At 40.0% G+C, this 23,309-nt stretch overlaps 1 long non-coding RNA gene across 1 annotated transcript; it reads left to right on the top strand.

Annotated features, from left to right (window-relative positions):
- The first annotated feature begins 17,500 nt into the window (after positions 1 to 17,500).
- On the top strand, positions 17,501 to 19,833 carry LOC113308226. The gene is made up of 2 exons (XR_003339605.1): positions 17,501 to 17,782; positions 19,512 to 19,833. It is a non-coding gene; the product is annotated as an uncharacterized LOC113308226 (long non-coding RNA).
- The last annotated feature ends 3,476 nt before the right edge of the window (positions 19,834 to 23,309 follow it).

The following is a 23,309-nucleotide window of genomic DNA, read 5'->3' on the forward strand; positions in this document are numbered from 1 at the left end:
CGCCTTGGGGACATGAGCACACTATCTTGACCGACCAAGATTGGCTCTTTGGCTCACGGAAGCCGGTTCCATCAATTTTCACAGTTTTGACCTAATTTGCACAATTGATCGCATTAGGTCCAAAACTCTCCCAAACACTTTGGATTTTCATGAAGTGATCGTCAGGAGGTCATGGGACAACCAGGGCCGGTTTCATGACTCCATGGTCGGTCCCTCGCCTCGTCATAATTAATTAGGTTTTCTCACCTAAGGCTCAGACGAGCATTTTCGAATAAATGATTAAACCAACATTTAATCATTCTTTCACCAACAAATCGTCAACTCTTCAGGAGTTTTTCGTATTTGATCACGAGATGGTTGATCCACGGTCCCATGTAATCGCTCCCTCCTTCATCCCATGGTTGAAATTCTGACGAACCATGAATTGATCATCAATTGATCAAATTAGGGTTTCTGAATCCAATGATCATCATTCCAGATTCTAACCTTAATAATTTTATGACGACCTCATGGTCATTAATTTTATTAATTATGCTCGGTTCAACGACCAGTATTCTAATTAATATTTTTGGTACGCTGCCAATAATCTATCAGACGAGCAACACATGCTCAGACGATCAAATATTCAACAATTCATCACATGAGCAACACTTGCTCAGATGATAAATATTTGTTCAAACCAAGGAATATTGGTTCAACAATCAATATTCAACGATCCACCGCATGAGCAACTTGCTCACTTCATCGTAAGAACTATACCTCTGTCTCATGACATGTTCAATTCACGAGTTTCAGAACATCATGTTCAACTCAACGGCTACATGGACTCATAGTCCTATCAAACCACGAAGTCATCAATTGACTAACAAACCACGAGACGTCAATCGTGTCACTTAGGGGGATATCACTTAGGGTTTTGGTCTGGCGGTCTAAGGCACGTGTGTTCAAACACACGATGGAATGTGAGCAAGTCGTGCAATCAGTTGAAGGAATTCACGAGGTAGTGGGTGGAAAATCGACCAAGTCTCCACACGTTGAGCAACTGGTTTCAAACACGATCTCCACTTCCCCACTCCTTGATTCCATCAACTGTCACACTTCATGGAATCATGGTGTCTACAATTCCAGCAATATAAATAAGTCTCTGAATCATGATTGAAACATCATCAGTATCATCAATCTCACGTCAAACTGACAACACGAGATCATCAACTCATCAATTGAGCAACTACTCTCAATTGAGAAATTTCAATCACTCAGATCTTATCGTATTCAGAATTCACACACCCACAATCTTTGATTACCATTGATTCCACATATTTCTCAGCTTCCCTCCTACAGATCAACCCATCCTCTCTTGTGACCGAATTTACTCTGGAACGGTCATTGTCTTGATTTAGGCCGGAGTACTACAGATTGATCTCTCGAATCTAAAGAACCCCCTTTGTAGCGGTGCATCTGTGTGAGGTTTAATATTTCGCTCGGTTCGAGGAGTCTCCTCCGTACGGTTGTCTCCTCAATTCCTTAAAAACCAGCAAATCGTTTTTCCCCATCTACAGATTGGCGACCACAGTGGGAGATTAATCTCTCGGTTGCAATCTAACAATCTCACACATGGTTGGTCTTAGGACTAATTCAACTAATTCAGATCAGAATATTTCAAACGGCGACATTCCTCATGTTACACCTGGCGGCATGGAGGGCAGAAGGATCCCGACTTTGACAGAGTTGGCTCAAATCCTAGAGGTCCATACCAGGAACATGGACCTGATGAAGGAGACGATAAACCACATCCTCGACTTTCTCATCAGATTGACATCCGAGTTAGGCAGTATCTCCGCTCCAGAAGCCTCAACACCAGGGACTGAGACGTCATCTGACCCTCAAATCAACAGCTTCACCACATACGAGAAGCCGGTGGAACAAGAGGTCACACATTTGATTGAAAATCTATGCGAACTCCTGCACTTCTCCAGGGATCAGCGCACACACACATTTTCAGCACTTAACCAGATATCATCCAGCGTACAAATAACGCCACCAACACCATCAATTGAAGAAGTCTCCCTAGTGCCTGGACATTCGATCGACAACATCTCTTTTGGAGAAGAAGATCGCATGACGGATGAAGGACACAACCGAGCATTGTATGTCACTGGTTTCATCGAAGGCACCGAATTTAGAAGAGCTCTTGTTGAACCGGTGCTTCCACCAACATTGTCACTATGAAGACTCTCAGGATGGCCAGATTCCCACAAGGTAAAATTGTTCGCTATCCCATCCTAATGACAAGATTTGAAGGAAGTCAAAGCCATACATATAGATATGCATACATAGATTTGAGGGTGGGGCCGATTCGATCGAAATCAAGGTTTCATGTGATCGAGCAAGAACCTGACTACCACATAATACTAGGACGCCCATGGCTCCATGATAACAAGGTGGTTCCTTCAACATACCATCAATGCATGAAGGCCCTGCTCGACAACAAGATCATTCGCATTCCGGCTTCATCATCTCCTTATGCTCCCGTCTATGATATTGAGTTCCTTGAATCTCAAAAAGGCGTCCCAGAACCTCCAAGCAGGATTCGCAGTACTCCACTTCCAAACTGGAAGACTATCGAGAAGGCTGATAACGATCCGTCTTCCTCAGCTGCTAAAATGATCAAGTCACCTACTACACCGACTAAACGCCATAATGATCAAGTCTCAACTCCAGGGACAAACTTCACGACCGATCGAGACGAAGAAGGGAGAGTCATTTATCGCCGACGGAAAGATTAGCAATTAATCGGGGAGAACGATGAAAAGTCTCCCCACCATGAAGAATCGTGTCAGAGCGAACTATCACTTGAAGAAGAAGTCCAAGATGCCCCACGACAAATACAGAACGACACTGACTCTACCACTGACGATCTCGAAATAATCAACATTGGGACTGAAGACAATCCAAGGCCAATCCTGATCAGTTCAGCGCTATCACCAGAGGAGCGGGCCGAGATGGTAAAATTATTGAAAGAATATCAAGATGTCTTCGCATGGACGTACGAAGAAATGTCGGGTCTAGATGACAAACTCGTCACCCATCACCTGCACATCGTCCCTGGTTCCAAAGTTGTCAAACAACCGCCCAGGAAATTTAGACACGAAGTCGAGGAGCAAATCAAGGTCGAAATCTAGAAACTGTTGGCAGCAGGGTTCATCAAGCCTATTCTTCATCCAACGTGGCTAGCAAATGTGGTACCTGTTAAGAAGAAAAATGGTCAAATCAGATGTTGTGTAGACTTCAGGAACTTGAATAAATGTTGTCCAAAGTATGATTTTCCTCTACCCAACATTGACATGCTCGTCGATGCAACCAGTGGTCATGGTATGTTCTCATTCATGGACGGCTATATTGGGTACAACTAGATCAAGATATATGAACATGACGCCAACAAGACTGCGTTCCGTACTCCCATTGGGAATTTTCACTACACTGTGATGCCCTTTGGATTAAAGAATGCTGGTGCTACCTATCAACGAGCCATGACTGTCATATTCCACGACATGATGCACAAGCAATTAGAAGACTATGTTGATGATGTGGTGGTAAAATCGAAGACTCGAGCATCTCATCTCGAAGTTCTAAGGCAGGTGTTTGAAAGGTGCAGAGAATATAAATTAAAAATGAATCCTCTAAAGTGCGCATTCAGAGTTTCTTCCGGAAAATTCTTAGGATTCCTGGTCACGGCTGAAGGGATCAAAGTCGACCCAGACAAGGAAAAATCTATTACCACCATGCCTCCTCCATGTACGGTGAAAGAACTACAAAGCTTTATGGGCAAGGTAAATTACATTCGACGCTTCATTCTTGGATTAGCTCAACTCATTGCTTCGTTCACACCTTTGCTGAAGAAAGGAGCAAGCTTCACCTGGACAGTTGTTCAACAAGAAGCTTTCCATAAAATACAACAGATATTATTGTCACCGGCCGTCATGAGGTCTCCAGTGTAGGGAAGACCTCTGATTCTTTACACAGCCTCTAGTGACATCGTCATCGGCGCACTCCTCGCTCAGGAAGACGACGAAGGCGTCGAACGACCGATTTACTACTTCAGCCACACAATGACAGATGCTCAACTCCGATACCCAAAGGCCGAAAGGGCATGCCTGGCATTGGTACATGCAATCCAGAAGTTCAGAAATTACTTACTATCTAACAGGGTCGTACTCATCTCCAAAGCTGATCCCATAAAGTTCTTGCTATCAAAGCCAGCCTTGATAGGAAGACCAGCGAAGTGGCTACTCCAGATGTCAGAATTTGACATAGATTGCACGCCACCTAAATCCATCAAAGGTCAAGCGGTCGCAGACCTGCTCGCTGCTTTTCCAGGGGAAGACACAACAATACTACATGAAGAAGTGCCCGACAAATTCCCAGACATCTTGGTCATCAAGGAAGAAACATGGCTTCTATACTTTGATGGATATTCCACCCCTAGTAGTGACACCGGAGGAGCGAGAATAGTGCTGGTGTCTCCATCTGGTGAAGTTTTCTCACATTCGTTCAAGTTGGATTTCCACTGCACCAACAACTCAGTGGAATATGAAGCCTTCCTATTAGGATTATCCTTGGCCAAGCAAGCAGGAGCAACACACCTCGAGATAAGAGGAGATTCAAAATTATTGGTTAACCAGATGAATGGAACGTATTCTCTCAAAGAAATTACACTTGCTCCATTCAGAACCGAAGCTCAGTGACTGTTGACCTATTTTGCTGACGCAACGATCGTCCATACTGGACGGACTAACAATAGGCATGTTGATTGCCTAGCAACTCTCGCCTCCAAGCTGCAATTCGAAGGAGCACAGAAAACAATCACTGTACAGAGGCGTACAGTATCTTCGAATTGGCTCACTTGCATCGAATACATTCCAGCGAACGATTGGCGAGCACTCATCATTCATGAATTGGGCAGCTCTATCTATCGAAACCCTGATGGATCTCTATCACGATGTCTTGGGAGCGACGAAGCGGAGGAACAGCTCAAGCGCATACATGAGGAAGTCTGTGGGAAAACGTTAGTGGTAACACTTTACAAAAATCTTCAAAGAATGGGGTACTACTGGACATCCATGGAGACTCAGTCAAGAGCTTTACAAGGATCTTGTCCTGATTGCCAAACACCTCCTCATCACTTGGATGTTTTGACGGTCCACCACACTGGGGACTGGAGGGTTCCTTACATCAAATACCTCCGGGACAACGAACCACCACTGGAAAAGAAGCAAGCAGTCAAACTCATTCAGAAATTTAAGAGATTCGTCTATATCGATGGGATCTTATAACGCAAAAGCTTTGGCGGAATTTTACTGAGGTGCTTAGCCGAACATGAAATCCCTACAATCCTGAAGGAAGTACATGATGGAGAACATCAAGGAAAGAGGAAACTATTTCTTCAAATTCATGAGAAGTATTATTGGCCAACCATGGAAGATGATGCAGCCGCACACGTTCAGAGGTGTCACCAATGCCAACCCCATGGTAATCTCATCCACACTCCTTGTCTCCAGTTGAATTCTGTAAATAGTTTGTGGCCTTTCTACAGCTGGGGACTAGATATCATTGCAGATCAATCCTACATCTTCAAAACAACATGAATACATCATCACTGCGACAAAGTACTTCACCAAGTGGGTCGAAGCTATTCCTCTTTGAAGCACCACTGGAGTTACAATTGCCGCCTTCATCAAAGAGCACATAATATGCAGATTCGGAGTTCCTAAGCATATCATCACAGATAACAGAACTCCTTTTGCTAATCAAGATGTTGAGAAGCTGCTCAATAAATATGGGATCAAACAAATCTTCTCCACGCCTTACTATCCACAAGGAAATGGTCAAGCAGAAAGTACCAACAAGACTTTGGTCAGGATTATCAGTCGGACGATTCATGACAATCCTCGATCATGGCATGGGAAATTACCCATGTCTCTATGGGCTTACAGAACTGCACTAAGGAGCTCGATCGGTACTTCGCCATATTCCCTTGTCTATGGAGCCGACGCCATACTTCCAGCAGAAATCAAAGTTCCCTCAGCCAGGATTGCAGCATCTAGTGGTGTACAATGGGATGAGGCCGAAATCTCCAGATCAAGAATCGCTGAGCTAGATATGCTGGAATCAAGGAGAACCAAGGTGGAAAAATATGTGGAAGCCTACAAACAGAGGATCTCCAAAGCCTACAACAAAATGGTAAGACCTCGAACATTTCAAGTAGGAGATTTGGTATTAAAGACGGCAAAGCACATTCAACAAGACATGTACGCTCCTAAGTTCTCTCCTAAATGGGAAGGGCCATATGTTGTTATCAAAGCAGTGTCTAGCGGATACTACAAAATTTTAGCAATCAATGGAGGAAAGGAAGGAAACATCATCAATGACAAATGGCTCAAAGCTTATTATGCCTGATCCATGAAACAAACTACCTCTTTATCATATCAAGTATTTTCAAAATGTAACTTCATTCCTCCAAAGAGCATGCGAATGCTCCTTTGTTCATTAAACATTTCAAAAATGAGCAAAATTCGTTCATACCATGATCAACTGTTTCACCTAACTAGAAACTCAGATTTACTCAAAAAACAACAACCACAAATGCTCACTCATAGCAAACCATCCAGCAACGGATAATCCCTGTAAGAAGCCTCGTCAAGCTTCTTCTGAAAAATCTTGGTCTTTGCCTTCAAGTCTTCGACTGCTTTCTCAACCCTTGCTGACTCCAGAGCCAGTATCCTCTCCTCATCCAGTAAAGCTGCATTCATGGAAATTGCATCAGCAGCCTCAGTCGCCTTATGAACCTTAATTATCTCAAGACGACGACGGAGCCAGCTTACATTGAATCGCAATATCTCACAATTCGAGATCATTTCATCCCATTGGTGCATTTCATGGTTTTTGACGTCTCGCAAGTGCATCTGATTCATTTCCTGGATGATCGGAAATAGCCCCGCTACCGTGGTTAAAAGGGTTGGAAGAAAACCTTTCCACACTTTTGTGGTAGCAATGTGACCATACTTCTTCCAGATCTTGGTATATAGAGACGCATGACATTTGGGAACCACGAATCAGTCGACCATTTCATTATCTGGGAAGGTATTAATCAATGGGGCTTCGAATAAAAGTCCAGCGGTTGGGTATTCACGAGTATGGACACCGTCTCCGGTCTCCACGGATCCTACGTAATCTTCACATGCCTTGTTACTGCTTTCCTCAACCTCAACCACGGTCACGGACTTTCCGCTCTTTCGTCGTCTAGCATCGACGACGACACGGACATCCGCCTACGATGAAACGAAGGAGTGTTAATCCCGGGATTCAGTACAATATCAAGAGTCATAGGATTACTTACAGACGATCCAGCTTCAGCACGAGTCGATCCATACCAAGCAGGAGCTCTAACAGTCCGCTTAGGCCTTGCATTATGAGGAGTAGCATTCTTCTTACAGTCCTACGACAAATTATTCTCTTGTGATCAACGATCTCGATTGAACAAAGACAAGAAAGGAAAGAAGAAGAAGTGTACAACTTACTGAGGTAGACGTTGCTATTTCACGCTTCGACCGAAGATCATCTTGATAAGAAATGCTATTGCTCGACATGACGGCAAGAGGGTAGGATCAAAACCTCTCTGCACGATGAAACTGACTCAGGAATGGAAGAAATATTTGCGTGGATCATATATTTGGAGTCTTGAAGATATATATATATATATATATCAGGAGATAGTCATATAGTCAACTCAGTTATGAGTTTCACTGGAACCCTAGGCTTCAAAGATCGATACCGAAGACGCGGAGGAAAATAACACACTGGGGACTGAACATCACGGGTCAAAGGATAGGCCACGCGGCCTTGTACACATCATGAATTCTCGGCCGTGTGTTACTTCTCATGAAAATCTAAAAGTCATGATGAATTTGGATATATGGACATTGGTCCATGTCATGGATTAGAAGAAATCGACGTTAACAAAATGTTCATCATTCAGAAGAAAAGTCTAATTGAAGTAAAATCGTTTAAACAGTCAAAAGAAAGATATCCACTATGAAGACTAAAAGGGAATGCTCTAACGTCTAAAGAAGATGGAAGTAAAACTACTCGTCAGACTCATCCGAATTGTCAGCTTCATCATCATTGTCCTTCTCGGAATCATCTTCTTCAGAGTCACTGTCAGAATCATTGGCGAAGTCCGGTGGACGAAAGATAACATCATCCTCTGAATCCGAGTTATCTTCTGCTGCAGCTTCAGCTTCAATTTTCTTCATCGTCCTCTGATGCTCTCTTTCATATCGATGAGGCTTAATGTAACGCTCGTATGGTTCCCATATGATCTCTCCTTCATAAGCATCAGCATCAGAATCAGAAGGCACCCCATCCAAGAATTGACGCTTCTCCTCAACCCTCTGTCTCTTACGCCGGGTGCGATCTTTTTCACGTTGACGGGCATCCTCCTTTTTGTCTTCAGCTCTTCTCTTTTCGAATTCAGCAAAAGAGACTCTTCGCTCAACCAAAGGAACATTTGGCTTCGCCCCTTTCTGGGTAACCCTAGCCTTTGATTTCGCTACCGGAGCATCGGAATCCTCATCAGAAGAGCCATAGGAAGAATAGGAATACCAGTAATCGTAATTGCTGTTATTGTTGGCCGACATTTTCTGGAACCGGAAGATCAAAGATGACTACTATGTAAACAAACCAACATCAGCAAAAAATGGTAACTCTTAAATCTTACCTTTTATACTTCCACTAACAATAGTGATAGTAAATCTAGAGTTAACACCTCAAAATCGTTCGTCTCTTCGAAAACTGCAAAAACGAACGAAACTTTATTAATTTCAAAACTGATTTTTCATGAAATCACGGACACAATTTTCATAATGTGAACATTCACACAACTGACCTATGAAGTTTACAACAATAAAATATTTCATCATAAATATATTGTCTATCTTCGAAGGTTCCTCAAAACCCACGTTTCTGATTTTTCGAAAAAACAGCAATTAATGCAACATTGCTTACATAAATTCTCAAGAATTTTATCTAATAAAAACAAATTCATGCAAATAAAATATACCATCATATTTTACACAATATATGTCACGGCTGCATATATATATATATATAACTATAACTATAACTATTTTTCCTTCGTATCGTCATTATTTGTCTTTAAAACGAAGGTTTATTTCAAAAAATATTGTGAAAGCTTACATCTCATACATATGATAAAGTTTTGTATTTACATGAAAGCTCATAAGCAAAATTTTATCACTTGACACAAGTTCATCATATATATTTTCCTTCGTGTCATCATTATTTGTCTTTAAAACGAAGGATTATTCCGATTTCATGAAAATTCACTTCTTTTATCATAAAACCTTGGTACACATCAAAACTCATAAAATAAGTTTTATCACTGAACCTAGGTTCATATACTAAAAAAAAATCTCTCCTAAATCAGGGATTATAGTTAGTTTGCAAAACTAACGATTGAATGAACATCCGTTTTCAAAAACGAGGGTTTTTTCATAAAACTCACACTAATATACAAACATGTATATAACTTCATCATGATCAAAGCATGAATAACTCATGGGGATCATAAACATCAGCAAACGAAAAAAAATATTACCTAACGAGCGGCGGCCGGAATTCGGCCGGACGCGGTCGGACGTCGCCGGCGATCGGTGGCGGCTGGCGGCTCCGGCGGGAAAACTCTCCTTCCCTGGCGTGAAGGTGATGAAGGTGCTGGTCTTGTGTGAGGAAAATAGTAAAAACAAAAAAGGGATTAATCCCTTTTATATCAATTTTATTTCTAAAACCTAATTTTCTAAGGATTTCCTTATTGGGCCCGACCCGTGAATCCTAACCGACTACGGACTCGTCGTCCAAACCAGCGGTTCAACACCAATTTATGCTCATAAAAAGACGCTCCAATCCTGACATTGAAGCCTTCATCAATTCTTGGTTTGCTCATGCTCTTTAAATCCGGTAACGTCTCAACTTACGACTAAGTTCAATTACTGGTATTATTATTTATGGTCGGAAAATCACCATTTAGTGCTGACTGAGGAACACAACTTTCCTCAGTAAGCATGGGACTTAATGTAGATGGTGGATTTTCGACAAAGGCTAAATTTGTAAACTCATAATTACACGAAGCCCTGATTCAGCAATCAGACGTGAGTATCGAGACACGGGTCTCTCATCGAATTCTCAACGGAGAGTACTTTCTCTCAGAGTACATGTAGATATGTAGTCTCACGACTGGACAACGGCATATTCATGAATACTGAATACTTTCGGTGATTATTTCTATATAGCATCACGAGATGGACGGCTCCTAGACAGCTTGCTCTACTAGTATAGAGCGATAACGTCTTCAGGAACAAACAACAAGTTTACCCTGACTGTATAAAGGATATGACTTACCGGAAAGCTCGTATCAGGATAATTAATGCTCCTAGACAGCTTGCTCTGCTAGTATAGAGCCACGAATTTAATTATTCCTAATTACAATCGCTCATATTCCATGGTCGAATCCACGACGGGTCCCATGGAATGACAATAACAATTGTTCTGATTCTATGATCAAATCCACAGCTTGATCTCATAGAATAGCAATAACTATATTATCTCATTACTCCGATTTCATGATCGAATCCACAACTGGTCTCATAAATGGTAATGGATAAACCTTAATTACTCTGATTCTATGGTCGAATATACGATCCCATGGAATGGTAATGCTCACTTTATTATTCTGAATTCGTAGTCGAATCCTCAGCTGATTCTATGAATTAATAATAAACATCTTATTACTCAGTTTTGTGAATTATTCTCCACTGAATTCCACAATTAGTAATAAATAATCAACAACCGGGCGTCTGAGCTACCTCTAAGTAAGCCCCTATTCAAATGGTGAAGGTGTATTCAACGATGATATACTAACAGTCACCGCACGAACGAGTATTTCAAAAATACAACGAAACGATGAACCTATGCAAAATAGAGAAGAAAATAATAAATAATTAAAAATATTGACCAGGGTGCTGGGAGCACGGACACACGACCGACCGACCGACCGACCGTGTCGTGGTCAATCCCATGCCATTTTTATATTTTTAATGCATTTCTATTATTTTCCATGATTTGATGAAAATTCTCTCATTTTATCAAATCTCCTTCGTCTTGAGGAAACTCCTCGATTTCATGGTACTTCCATAAATCCATAAAAATAATATAAAATTAAGGAAAGGAGTGTGGGGCGTGACCATTGGCCAACCGTCCATGCCTTGGTCCCAACCGGCCCCACACCCATGGTTCCTTATTATTTTATTATCATTATTATTATTTCTCTAATTTCATGAAAAAACTCCTTGATTTCATGGTATTTTTGCACAAATCATCAAATAATAATAAAATAAAATAAATTATGAAAACTTGTGGGACCGGGCCTTGGCCGGCCGGCCATGCCCTAGCCGGTCCCACACGCCCCTTTGTTTTATTATTTTATTATTAGTTTTCCTTGAATTCATCAAATTCCTTGATTTCATGGTATTTCTCTCAAATTACGAAAAAATCCCTCAAATCATCAAAATACCTAAAAATATTAAAAAATTAGGAAAACTCGTGGGACCGGGCCCTAACCGACCGGCCATGCCTTCCACGGTCCCACACGCCCTTGTTTTATTATTTTAATATTTTTTGCTTCCTTGAACTCATGAAAACTCCTTCAATTCATGGAAACTCCCAAAATTCATCAAATTTCTCAAAATTCATGAATTTTCATAAAATCATAAAAATATTATAAAATTAAGGAATAGGCACCACAGGACCGTGGTCGCACCGGCCGACCATGCCTTGACCATGGCGGTCCCACGCCTCCTCATTCCTTATTTTATAATTATTTTTCATCATCTCATGGTGTTTTCCTTAGTTTCGTCGAAACCCTAATTTTGGCATATTTTCTCGAGTGGATGCTCAATTGCACGCCAGAAAATATCAAAATTCTCAGGACTGAGACGTGGACGCCTTGGGGACACGAGCACACTATCTTGACCGACCAAGATTGGCTCTTTGGATCACGGAAGCCGGTCCCATCAATTTTCACAGTTTTGACCTAATTTGCACAATTGCTCGTATTAGGTCCAAAACTCTCCCAAACACTTTGGATTTTCATGAAGTGATCGTCAGGCGGTCACGGGACAACCCAGGGCCGGTTTCATGACTCCATGGTCGGTCCCTCGCCTCGTCATAATTAATTAGGTTTTCTCACCTAAGGCTCAGACGAGCATTTTCGAATAAATGATTAAACCAGCATTTAATCATTCTTTCACCAACAAATCTTCAACTCTTCAGGAGTTCTTCGTATTTGCTCACGAGAGAATATGGACACTACATGGTTGATCCCCGGTCCCATGTAATCGCTCCCTCCTTCGTCCCATGGTTGAAATTCTGATGAACCATGAATTGATCATTAATTGATCAAATTAGGGTTTCTGAATCCAAGGATCATCATTCCAGATTCTAACCTTAATAATTTTATGACGACCTAATGGTCATTAATTTTATTAATTATGCTCGGTTCAACGACCAGTATTCTAATTAATATTTTTGGTACGCTGCCAATAATCCATCAGACGAGCAACACATGCTCAGACGATCAAATATTCAACAATTCATCACATGAGCAACACTTGCTCAGATGATGAATATTTGTTCAAACCAAGGAATATTGGTTCAACAATCAATATTCAACGATCTACCGAATGAGCAACTTGCTCACTTCATCGTAAGAATTATACCTCTGTCTCATGACATGTTCAATTCACGAGTTTCAGAACATCATGTTCAACTCAACGACTACATAGACTCATCGTCCCATCAAACCACGAAGTCATTAATTGACTAACAAACCACGAGACGTCAATCGTGTCACTTTGGGGGATATCACTTAGGGTTTTGGTCTGGCGGTCTATGGCACGTGTGTTCAAACACACGATGGAATGTGAGCAAGTCGTGCAATCAGTTGAAGGAATTCACGAGGTAGTGGGTGGAAAATCGACCAAGTCTCCACACGTTGAGCAACTGGTTTCAAACACGATCTCCACTTCCCCACTCCTTGATTCCATCCACTGTCACACTTCATGGAATCATGGTGTCTACAATTCCAGCAATATAAATAAGTCTCTGAATCATGATTGAAACATCATCAGTATCATTAATCTCACGTCAAACTGACAACACGAGATCATCAACTCATCAATTGAGCAACTACTCTCAATTGAGCAATTTCAATCACTCAGAGCTTATCGTATTCAGAATTCACACACCCATAATCTTTGATTACCATTGATTCCACACATTTCTCAGCTTCCCTCCTACAGATCAACCCATCCTCTCTTGTGACCGAATTTACTCTGGAACGGTCATTGTCTTGATTTAGGCCGGAGTACTACAGATTGATCTCCCGAATCTAAAGCACCCCCTTTGCAGCGGTGCATCTGTGTGAGGTTTAACATTTCGCTCGGTTCGAGGAGTCTCCTCCGTACGGTCATCTCCTCAATTCCTTAAAAACCAGCAAATCGTTTTCCCCATCTACACAATTATGAAAGACTAGAGATTCTAAGGTATGGGACCGGCCACGGCTAGGGCATGGCGCCTCTTCATTATTTTTTTCAAACAAGGAAACCGTGAAAATATGGAGAAACCATGAATTTTTCTCAAACAAGGAAAGTTGCTAGAATGAAGGAGTTTTCATGAGTTCATGAAAATAATAAAATAAGGAAAAATAATGGAAGAAGCATGGGGACCGGCCACGGCTAGGGCATGGCGCCTCTTCATTATTTTAATATTATTATTTTATCTCTCCTGTTTTGTGTAGCATTTCTCATTTGTCCATATTTTCGAATGCTCGTTCGTGCATTTGGGTGCTCGTTCGTGCATCATTGTTGAGTACACTTGTACCATTTTCTTGGGGCTTACTCAGTGATGGTCCAGATGCCCGGTTGTTGAGTATTCATTATTAATTCATGAAATTCAGTGGAGAATGATTCCTGAAACCGAGTAATAAATGTGAGTATTTTTCTATTATCAATCTATAGGATCAGCCGTGGATTCGACCATGAATTCGGAATAATAAAACGATTATTACCATTCCATGGGATCGTGGATTCGACCATAGAATCGGAGTAATAAAATTATCTATTACCATTCCATGAGATCAGTCGTGGATTCGATTACGAAATCGGAGTAATGAGATAAAGTAGATTATCATCTAGGAATTCAGTGGTGAATATCACGGTAGAATTAATCTATTGCAGAAGGGATATTAGCCAGTTAAAGCGTCATACCCGTTCTGAAAGGTGCATAGTCAGGAAACAGCGAGTGTTGTCGATGTCCTGAAGGTGTTTTTCCCTCTCAACAATCATGTATGGAGAACCGCCTGGATCTGTACACGGTCTCTCTACATTGTCAGGGAACAGTGAGTGTCACCGACGTCCTGAAGGCGTTAACAGTCTCAAGCTTATGGAGAACCGCCCAATCGTTCTTCTATGTAAAGGCAGATCTCTTTATGTAGTCAGGGAACAATGAGTATCACCGACGTCCTGAAGGCGTTAAGTTCTCAATCATACGGAGAACCTCCCAATTATGTTATTCTACATAGAGGCTCATGATGAAATGCGCAGCATCGAACGCTCAGCTAGTGGGAGGCCTTTCGAGAATCATATTCATCATGGCTCTGAGAGGAACTCGATCAGAGCTCGTGAAACGGTCCACGGATCGTAAAACATGAATCGTCACATGCGTTCCTGAAGCCGGGTCAGAAACATGCAGTATCATGATTTTACGATTTTGACCTCTGTCGAAAATCCACCATCAACAAAGTTGCATTCTGATGAGACTATTCGTTTCAGGGATCGTTTATAGGTACCGAAGAAGACAGGGTTTGAACTGAGGAATGAAATTTTGAATGAAGCGCATCGATCTCATTACACTATTCACCCAGGCGGCACTAAAATGTACAGAAACCTAAGAAGAAACTTTTGGTGGCCCGGAATGAAGAATTTTATTGCTGAGTTTGTGAAGAAATGTTTGACCTGTCAACAAGTAAAAGCTGAAAACAAGTTACCAGGGGGTCTTCTGCAACCTATACCTGTTCCAGATTGGAAGTGGGAACATGTTACAATGGATTTTGTTAGTGAGTTTCCTAGAAATAGTGATGGTATGGATTCCATATGGGTTGTAGTGGACAGATTAACGAAGACGGCTCATTTTATACCAGTCAAGACTACATATTCAGTTGACATGTCATCACAGGTGTATGTTTCTGAAGTTGTTCGATTACATGGTGTTCCGTTATCAATCATATCAGATAGGGGTGCTCAGTTTACGTCTGATTTTTGGAAGGTTCTTCAAAAAGCATTTGGTACCAATGTTAACCTTAGCTCGGCTTTTCACCCGCAGTCAGATGGACAGTCAGAACAGGTTATTCGTATACTAGAAGATATGCTCAGGGCATGTGTGATGGATTTTCAAGGTAGTTGGAAGAGTCATTTGTCGTTAGCTGAATTTGCTTACAACAATAGTTATCAGGCAAGTATTGGTATGGCACCATTTGAAGCTTTGTATGGGCGACCCTGTAGATCACCGATATGTTGGACAGAGGTTGGGGATAGTTTGTTGACTGGGCCGGCAATAATTGCAGAGACCACAGATAATATTAGAATCATTAAGGAACGTCTACAGGCAGCTCAGAGTAGGCAGAAAAGTTACGCAGACCATGGTCGACGTCCTTTGCAGTTTGAAGTTGGGAAGTACGTGTTGTTACGAGTATCGCCAAGAAAAGGTATTACTAGATTTGGTTTGAAAGGCAAACTCGCACCACGGTTTATTGGTCCATTTCAGATTGTTAAGAAGATTGGAGAAGTAGCATACAGACTTGCACTACCAGCAAACATGGGTCAGATTCATGACGTATTTCATGTGTCTATGCTTCGTGGATACGAGTCCGATTCCTCTCATGTGTTGGATTGGAAATCTTTGCTGTTAGAAGATAATGGTTCATATAAAGAAGGGTCGATAGAGATTCTGGACCGTAAGGAGAAGGTTTTGAGAAACAAAATCATTCAATTACTGAAAGTGCGTTGGATTCATCACCACACAGAAGAAGCTACTTGGGAGAAAGAATCTGATAATGCGAGCACAATATCCAGAGTTGTTTTCTTGAGGTATGTTTATGTCTTTTCGAGGACGAAAAGTTCATTTAGGTAGGGTGATTGTAGAAACCCAATTGCTTTTTTTTCTTCTGATTATTGACTAATCAAAGTACATTTATGTCTTGTATTTGTGGTTGTGAATTTGGCTTATTAGCATGTTAAGTTTGTGCAAATCAGAAGAGTTGCACCTAGAGTACATTTTCACTTGTTTCTTTTTGGCTAGAATTGTGGTGGAGTTTCACTTCGACACCTAGGGTCCGTGTCATGCTTTTGGTTAGTAATCTTGTTAGGGATATTCTCGGAATGAGAGCAAGTCTTATGGTGAAAGAGTTCCATCTTCCACGCCACCTCAGCATTTGGAACCGTGGATGGAAGTGCAAGTGTAGTGGTGGAATAGTGAAAACTAGGGGTGTCAACGGGTCCGGGTCCTCCCGGATATCACTAGACCCGGACCCGGACCCTACTTATAAAGATCGGGTCCGGTTCCTAACGGTTCCGGGTCCGATTCCTAACGGTTCCGGGTCCGGTTCCTAAACTTGTGGACCCAGAACCGGACCCGTTTAAATACCCGGGTACCCGTCGGTTCCGGGTACCCATTGGGTCTAAAGAAAACTATTTAAAAAATCTCAAAAACTTAATATATTTATCTTTTTAGCTTGGATTTAAGTAATTTTTATAAAAAATTATTATTATTTCTTATGAATGTACTAAATAAAGATTAAATGTAAGAGAAAAAATTTAAATGAGTAAAATATCAAAGCTAAAACTAGAAAAAATACTTATAATTTTGCTAAAAACATGAATAAAAGAATGAATAAACGGGTATCCGATACCCGCGGGTACCCAATGGGTATTACCCGTTTGGACCCGTTTAAATTCGGGTCCAATCGGGTAATTACCCGCCGGGTCCTAAATAGTTAATGGGTCCAACTTTAAGACCCGGAACCGGACCCTAATATGCCGGATCCGGTTCCGGATCCGGATAATGGGTACCCATTGACATCCCTAGTGAAAACGCTATTCTTAATAGCGCTAAAAAAACGCTATTAAGAATATCATTTTTTTTCTCAGCCGTTAGATTTCAACAACTCATCCTAAATCTACGGACAAAAAGAAAACGCTATTCTTATTGGCGTTCAGATGGATTCCACAAACCCTTCCACGAAATGATGGAACCTTGCTTGGATTTTATGTGGAAAACCCCAACTTGGAAGCCATTAGACTTGACATTCCATGGTTTTCCACACTGAGTATTGATTAAACTCTTGAGACTTATACATCTGAGAAATTGGGTACTTGGTCCTTGTAACAGAACACACAGAAAGAAACCAACGAGAGACTCAGGTGAGGAGAAGAAGAAAAAAATTCAATTATGAGCGTCAATAATTTCTACCCAAAAATTCTATGAACCTAAGTGATTGAAAGTGGTGTATTTGGTGCGCTGAAGTTGTCGATGGATAGGAAATTTAAGAGTGAAAGAAATGGATTCGTATGTTCTTACTGATTGAAGGTTGAGGGTAAGATTTTCACATGGATTGTGTATTTTTGTTTCAACTAATTAGATTCGTATTCAACGGTTCTTCAACAAACTGAATTTTTATTCTATGATTCAATTGTTTCTACTATCAATTTTTTTGTTAGATTGTATATGAACTATTTAGGGTTCCTTTTGAAGCCAAACTATTTTAGTCTCTCATACTGCTGATGCATGAAAGGGGTAGAACTGTGTTAGGGTTTGGAATTAGATATATTGTGATCTTACCTGAAACCATAGTTTTTAGATTTCTTATGAAATATTATTGAATTGAAGTACACAGTAACACACCAAAATGTTACATGATATCAGATGACATTTAGACATTTTTAGGGGCAATATGGCTTATGAATGGGATTAAAGTATCTTCCTTTGAAAAGTAGATCTCTGAATGGCGATGAAAACTTGGTGTTAAATGCTCAACTTTGATTTACACGTTGTGAGAAATACCAGTTTCAGAAACAGCTGTTTTGTACTTACGGCAGTTGTATTTTGAACGAATTGGACATGTTGCTTCTTAATCTAGCCTAAGACATCTACTGTCAAGTATCAATATCTTTTGAACAAGAATTCCAGCATATCTTTGATGTTGCAGTTAGGATTATGTATTTTGAAGTGTGCCAGCTTGTGTAGCAACTGCCCTGCACTATGGCAGTTCTGTTTTTAAGGAAGTTGACAATTTGCAGCTTGTATTAGCCTTAGTTTCTAGGTTAAAACACAAGAATTGCTTCCATATGTTGATTTAGATGTTAGTTCTTACGTAAAGTTTATAGCATATTGAATTTCCAATCTATAGAGACTTATTTTGCTTGATTTTAGTATTTCTTATGAAATCTGGAATTTTCTTGTAACTGCGGTAAGTAGGCATCTTTATGGACGTTTATAGGTATGATAAAGATTGATTTAGGTCATGAAGTCTTAACGAAAGTTGTAGAGGAGGATGTTATCTTTCTAAAGAGCTATTGGATGTTTAATTTGGATTAATGGTGAATGTTTTATGTACCCCGAAACTTTGACCCTCGTGTTGTTTACAAGGATATTAGAAGTTGAAGATGAAGTAAGTTATAATCAAACTGCATTGTGCATGTCTTACTGTATGACTAGGTGTCTCTGGATTCAATTGGAGGATTACGAAGATTGAGGTTTGAGTAGTGGTTTGAGGTGGGAATTTACATTACTCTTTTGCAACCATTAATGTTTTTTTACAAAATTATTTTTATGCACTTGAACAAATTCATGCATTGTTGGAGTTAATACCTCAAAACCCTATTGATTCTTTTGGGTCTTTCCCTTACTTGGAAAGAGTCAGAGTTATGTGCTTGCCTGTTTGAATGTCATGGGAAATAGGAATTTCCAACTGTGGTATATAGGATACGCTCCTCCATTTATAAATACTTACTTTCGAGCTTTTATGCGTAATAGGTGTGTAAGGAATTGGTTGACACCGATATAGGCTAATAGGTGTGTAAGGAATTGGTCGACACCGATATATACATTGTTTGAAGGAGGAGTTAATTCCATATACATTGTTGTTTCATGTGTGATGTTCTTCTTTTAATGTTTAGAGTACTTGATTGTTTATTACAGTGAATTAAATGTGTTACAACGTTTCAGAAATTTTGCATCATTTGAAATTCAACTTTGATGATTTCATTTGAGTAACGTAACTATCCACTGGGTTTATTTAGCTCATCCATTTCATTCCCTTTTAGTGGCAGGTAACCTTGATGTAAATGGCGTTGAATCTGCCGAAGGAGAGATTAGTGTTTGGGTTGAGTAAGGTGTTTGGGTTGTGTATAGGGAGGTAACTGACGGTACCTTCTTGTGGGAAGTTCTGTGTATGTAGTTCTTAAAAGTGATATGGTATTTTTTGGCTTGTATGTAAAGTACTATTTTAACTATTGTATAGTGTATAATTATCTATCACAAACACACCGTATGTAAATAGTTAGTAATGTTATGAATATAGCCATGTTTGGATCTAGGCCTGTTTACACTTATGCTGAAGGTTTCATTTTAAAGAATTGAGGTTTTAATTTCAGCGAGCTAAATGTTTACAGTCAATCAGTTTTCTTTTGCATAATAGCTTGGGAAAACTTTTGCGCCGTTGTTCACCTCTTTTGTATCCAACTTATCTGCCGCGGACTTTTTTTTCTTTGTTGTTCGCCTCTTAAACTCAGTTTAGGGAAATTGGGGCGCTACAAATATACTTAATCTTTGTAAACAAAATTTCATCCTATCTTCCATCAATATTTTCATAATGACATAATAGGCTTAATTTTTGAGCATATATGGGATAATCATAGTTCACGGACGCAAACACACATATCCCATAACAAGTTGCAATATATAAAACCATAAAGATTAATACTGTAAAATCATCTTCCAAAAGCTACAAATGATCTTAGAAGAGAAGTACTCCAAGAATCCAAGTGCCCAAGTCTAAGAGAAAATCCAAGTGCCCAAGTCTAAGAGAAGTGGAATAAGTGCGACGAAACGGAGCGAAACACTCAAAAAACAAGAGATGGGAAAAAGACCAATCTTAACTCATCCAAATTCAGGATTTCTTATCTCCATTTTGAAGAGAAATCAAAGAGGAAGAGAATGCAAAAAGAATGAGTTCATTCCGAGTTTGGACGAAGAAGTTACGGCCAAAACACATTTACCGAATATCGACTTCTACATGCCAGTATGCCTACTGGTTTGCAAACGAATTTTCGTGACCTGGAGCAGTATACAAACGGTTATGCGTACTAAAATCCCTGGATTTTGATTTTAAATGATGGTATGCATACCTAGTATGTGTACCATGAAGTCCAAACATCCCGAACTACAATTTTCAAACCTTAAACATTTAAGAACCTTAAACACAAATCAAGTTAGGTAGAAATGAAGATAAGCAAGGTACATGGATCATTATAAGTAATCTAAGCAAATAATAAAAACACAAATCTTGCTCAAGTTTATAGACATACCTTTTATAAGGATCATGTCGTGAATCCTACGGCATTACCAAATATTCAATATCATACCTAACAAAATATGTGTGCCCCAATTCTCGTGCTTCCCTCACCGTATACATAACAGGGCATTCCTAGGTGAGGATGCACTTACAACACAATCAAGTTGTGTTGAGGTGAACAATTCTTGCTCACCACAAGTGACTAAACAGACTTTTCCGTAACTATGGATTTTTCACCATCTATAGTTTTTGGCTTATTCTGTTTCACTTTTGGATTATCATGAAAGAGATCACTTTTAGAACCTTTCACATCCAAATCCATTTTTTCAAAGAACCTTTTAAGTTCCAACATCATGGATACTGCCTTCTCCATAGTCATGGAATTTTCTGGAAGATCACTCAAAGCATCATTGACTTTCTTTGGTACCCACTTCTGAGTGCGTTTAGGAACAATATGAACGTTCTTCCCATTACTCTCTTCTATATTTCTCGGAAGAAAATTGGATTGACTATTCTTTTGCAAGTTAGTCTTTCTCCAATTGGGAGCATCGGATCTTGTCTTCGTCTTTACGAGGTTATCCTTTTGATAACCATTACGATTGTGAAAAGGATTTGTATGACGTTTATAGGTAAATCTAGGTTTATCACAACACTGATTCCTTTGCCTAAAGGTTGGACAGTGTAACGTCAAGAGGATTAGTCTTAACATATGATCTTGGTTTCGCAACTTCTTGTGATGCCCAAACAAGAACATCATGAAATTTCTCATTCCTTATGCGGAAACGACATCTCCTTTGCAGGTGACCTTTATTTCCGCAATAGTGGCAAACATAAGGAATGTTCTTACCTCGATCTGTGTGTGATGATTTTAGAGGTTGATATAATTTTCTCTTTCGAACCTTAACTGTCGGTGAAGGTATTTCACTTTTGCCATCAGTGGAGACCTTTTGTTGAGAAGAATCATTAGCCTTGACAAATTTTACCTCTTTGCTAATACTTGGAGCATCTATTCCCTTATAGCCCAATCCTCGTGTATCACGATGATTTTTACTTTCTCCTAGCATAGTGGTTAATTTTCTTGAACCAGTGTTGAACTTTTTTAAGTCATCTTCCAACATCTTGATTTTATCAAGAGAAGCAGCTAAATCAGCCTCAAGGCGTTTTTCTCGAGCGAGATAAGCGCTTTCTCTGTCATCAAAACTAATTTGTTGAGAGTTAATCCTTGCTTCAGATTCTGCAAGTTTCTCTTCCAACGAAAAGTACTTTTGATAAAGATTATCACATTCAAGTGACTTCATACGTAGATTTTCCTCAGAATCCTTGATGATCGATTCGTTAGAACGATCTGAAACATAAACACATGCGTAACATCTTCTGAATTTATTGTTTTCTCGACAAAGAGGATTCAGAAGAGGTGTGACATGAGAAGTTTTAATCTTCTTGTTTTCCAATGAATTCAAAACCTTCACATACTCTGAGACTTCCTCATCAACATCTCTATCAATACCCGAATCACCTTCATCAGAAAGTTAATCCAACTGTTCTTCTAAGCGTGTTTCCCAGTTATCAACAATTTCCACATCAAGAGAATGTTTATATATCGACTTAGATGTGACAGTTTTCTCAGGTGAATCCAAGCTTAGAAAATCATCTGGTAATTTCTGAACTAGTACGTTTTTAGAGATAGACTCATCCATATAGTCAGAGTGCTACAAACACAGACTTATAAGGTCTTAAACGTGTTTTCCTGCTCTAATACCAATTAAAAAAGCGGGGATCTAACAACCACGCCCAATATTTCTCTTAGCAATCTGCATGGACAAACTCCAATATACTTTCGAGCGAATGAACTAGACAGTCAGACTCAATCTCAAGAAAAGTATATCCAAGAGTTGTATTTTAATTTCTCAATTCAATTTGCAATCAAACAAATAGGAATTTGCGAGCCCGATTGAGTATAAGAGAAATAACTTGAACGGTACCAAAGACCAATGTTAAAGGATCAATCAATTTCAATCAACAACCATAGGTTGGATTTACCAATTGATCGATTCAACGCACAACCTGTGATATTTAAATTATATAACAAAATATAATGCGGAAAAGAAATAACACAAACACCAGAAGTTTTGTTAACGAGGAAACCGAATATGCAGAAAAACCCCGGGACCTAGTCCAGATTTGAACACCACATTGTATTAAGCCTCTACAGACGCTAGCCTACTCCAAGTTAACTTTGGACTGGACTGTGGTTGAGCCCTAATCAATCTCACACTGATCAAGGTACAGTTGCGCTCCTTACGTCTCTGAATCCTAGCAGGACTCTACGCACTTGATTCCCTTAGATGATCTCACCCACAACTAAGAGTTGCTACGACCCAAAGTCGAAGACTTGATAAACAAATCTGTATCAAACAAAAAAGTCTATTGTATAAATAAATCTGTCTCCCACAGATATACCTATGAGTTTTGTTCCGTCTTTTGATAAATCAAGGTGAACATGAACCAATTAATAAACCAGACTTATATTCCCGAAGAAAAGCCTAGT

This window comes from Papaver somniferum, chromosome 1 (genome assembly GCF_003573695.1).
Source record: "Papaver somniferum cultivar HN1 chromosome 1, ASM357369v1, whole genome shotgun sequence".
NCBI lineage: Eukaryota > Viridiplantae > Streptophyta > Magnoliopsida > Ranunculales > Papaveraceae > Papaver > Papaver somniferum.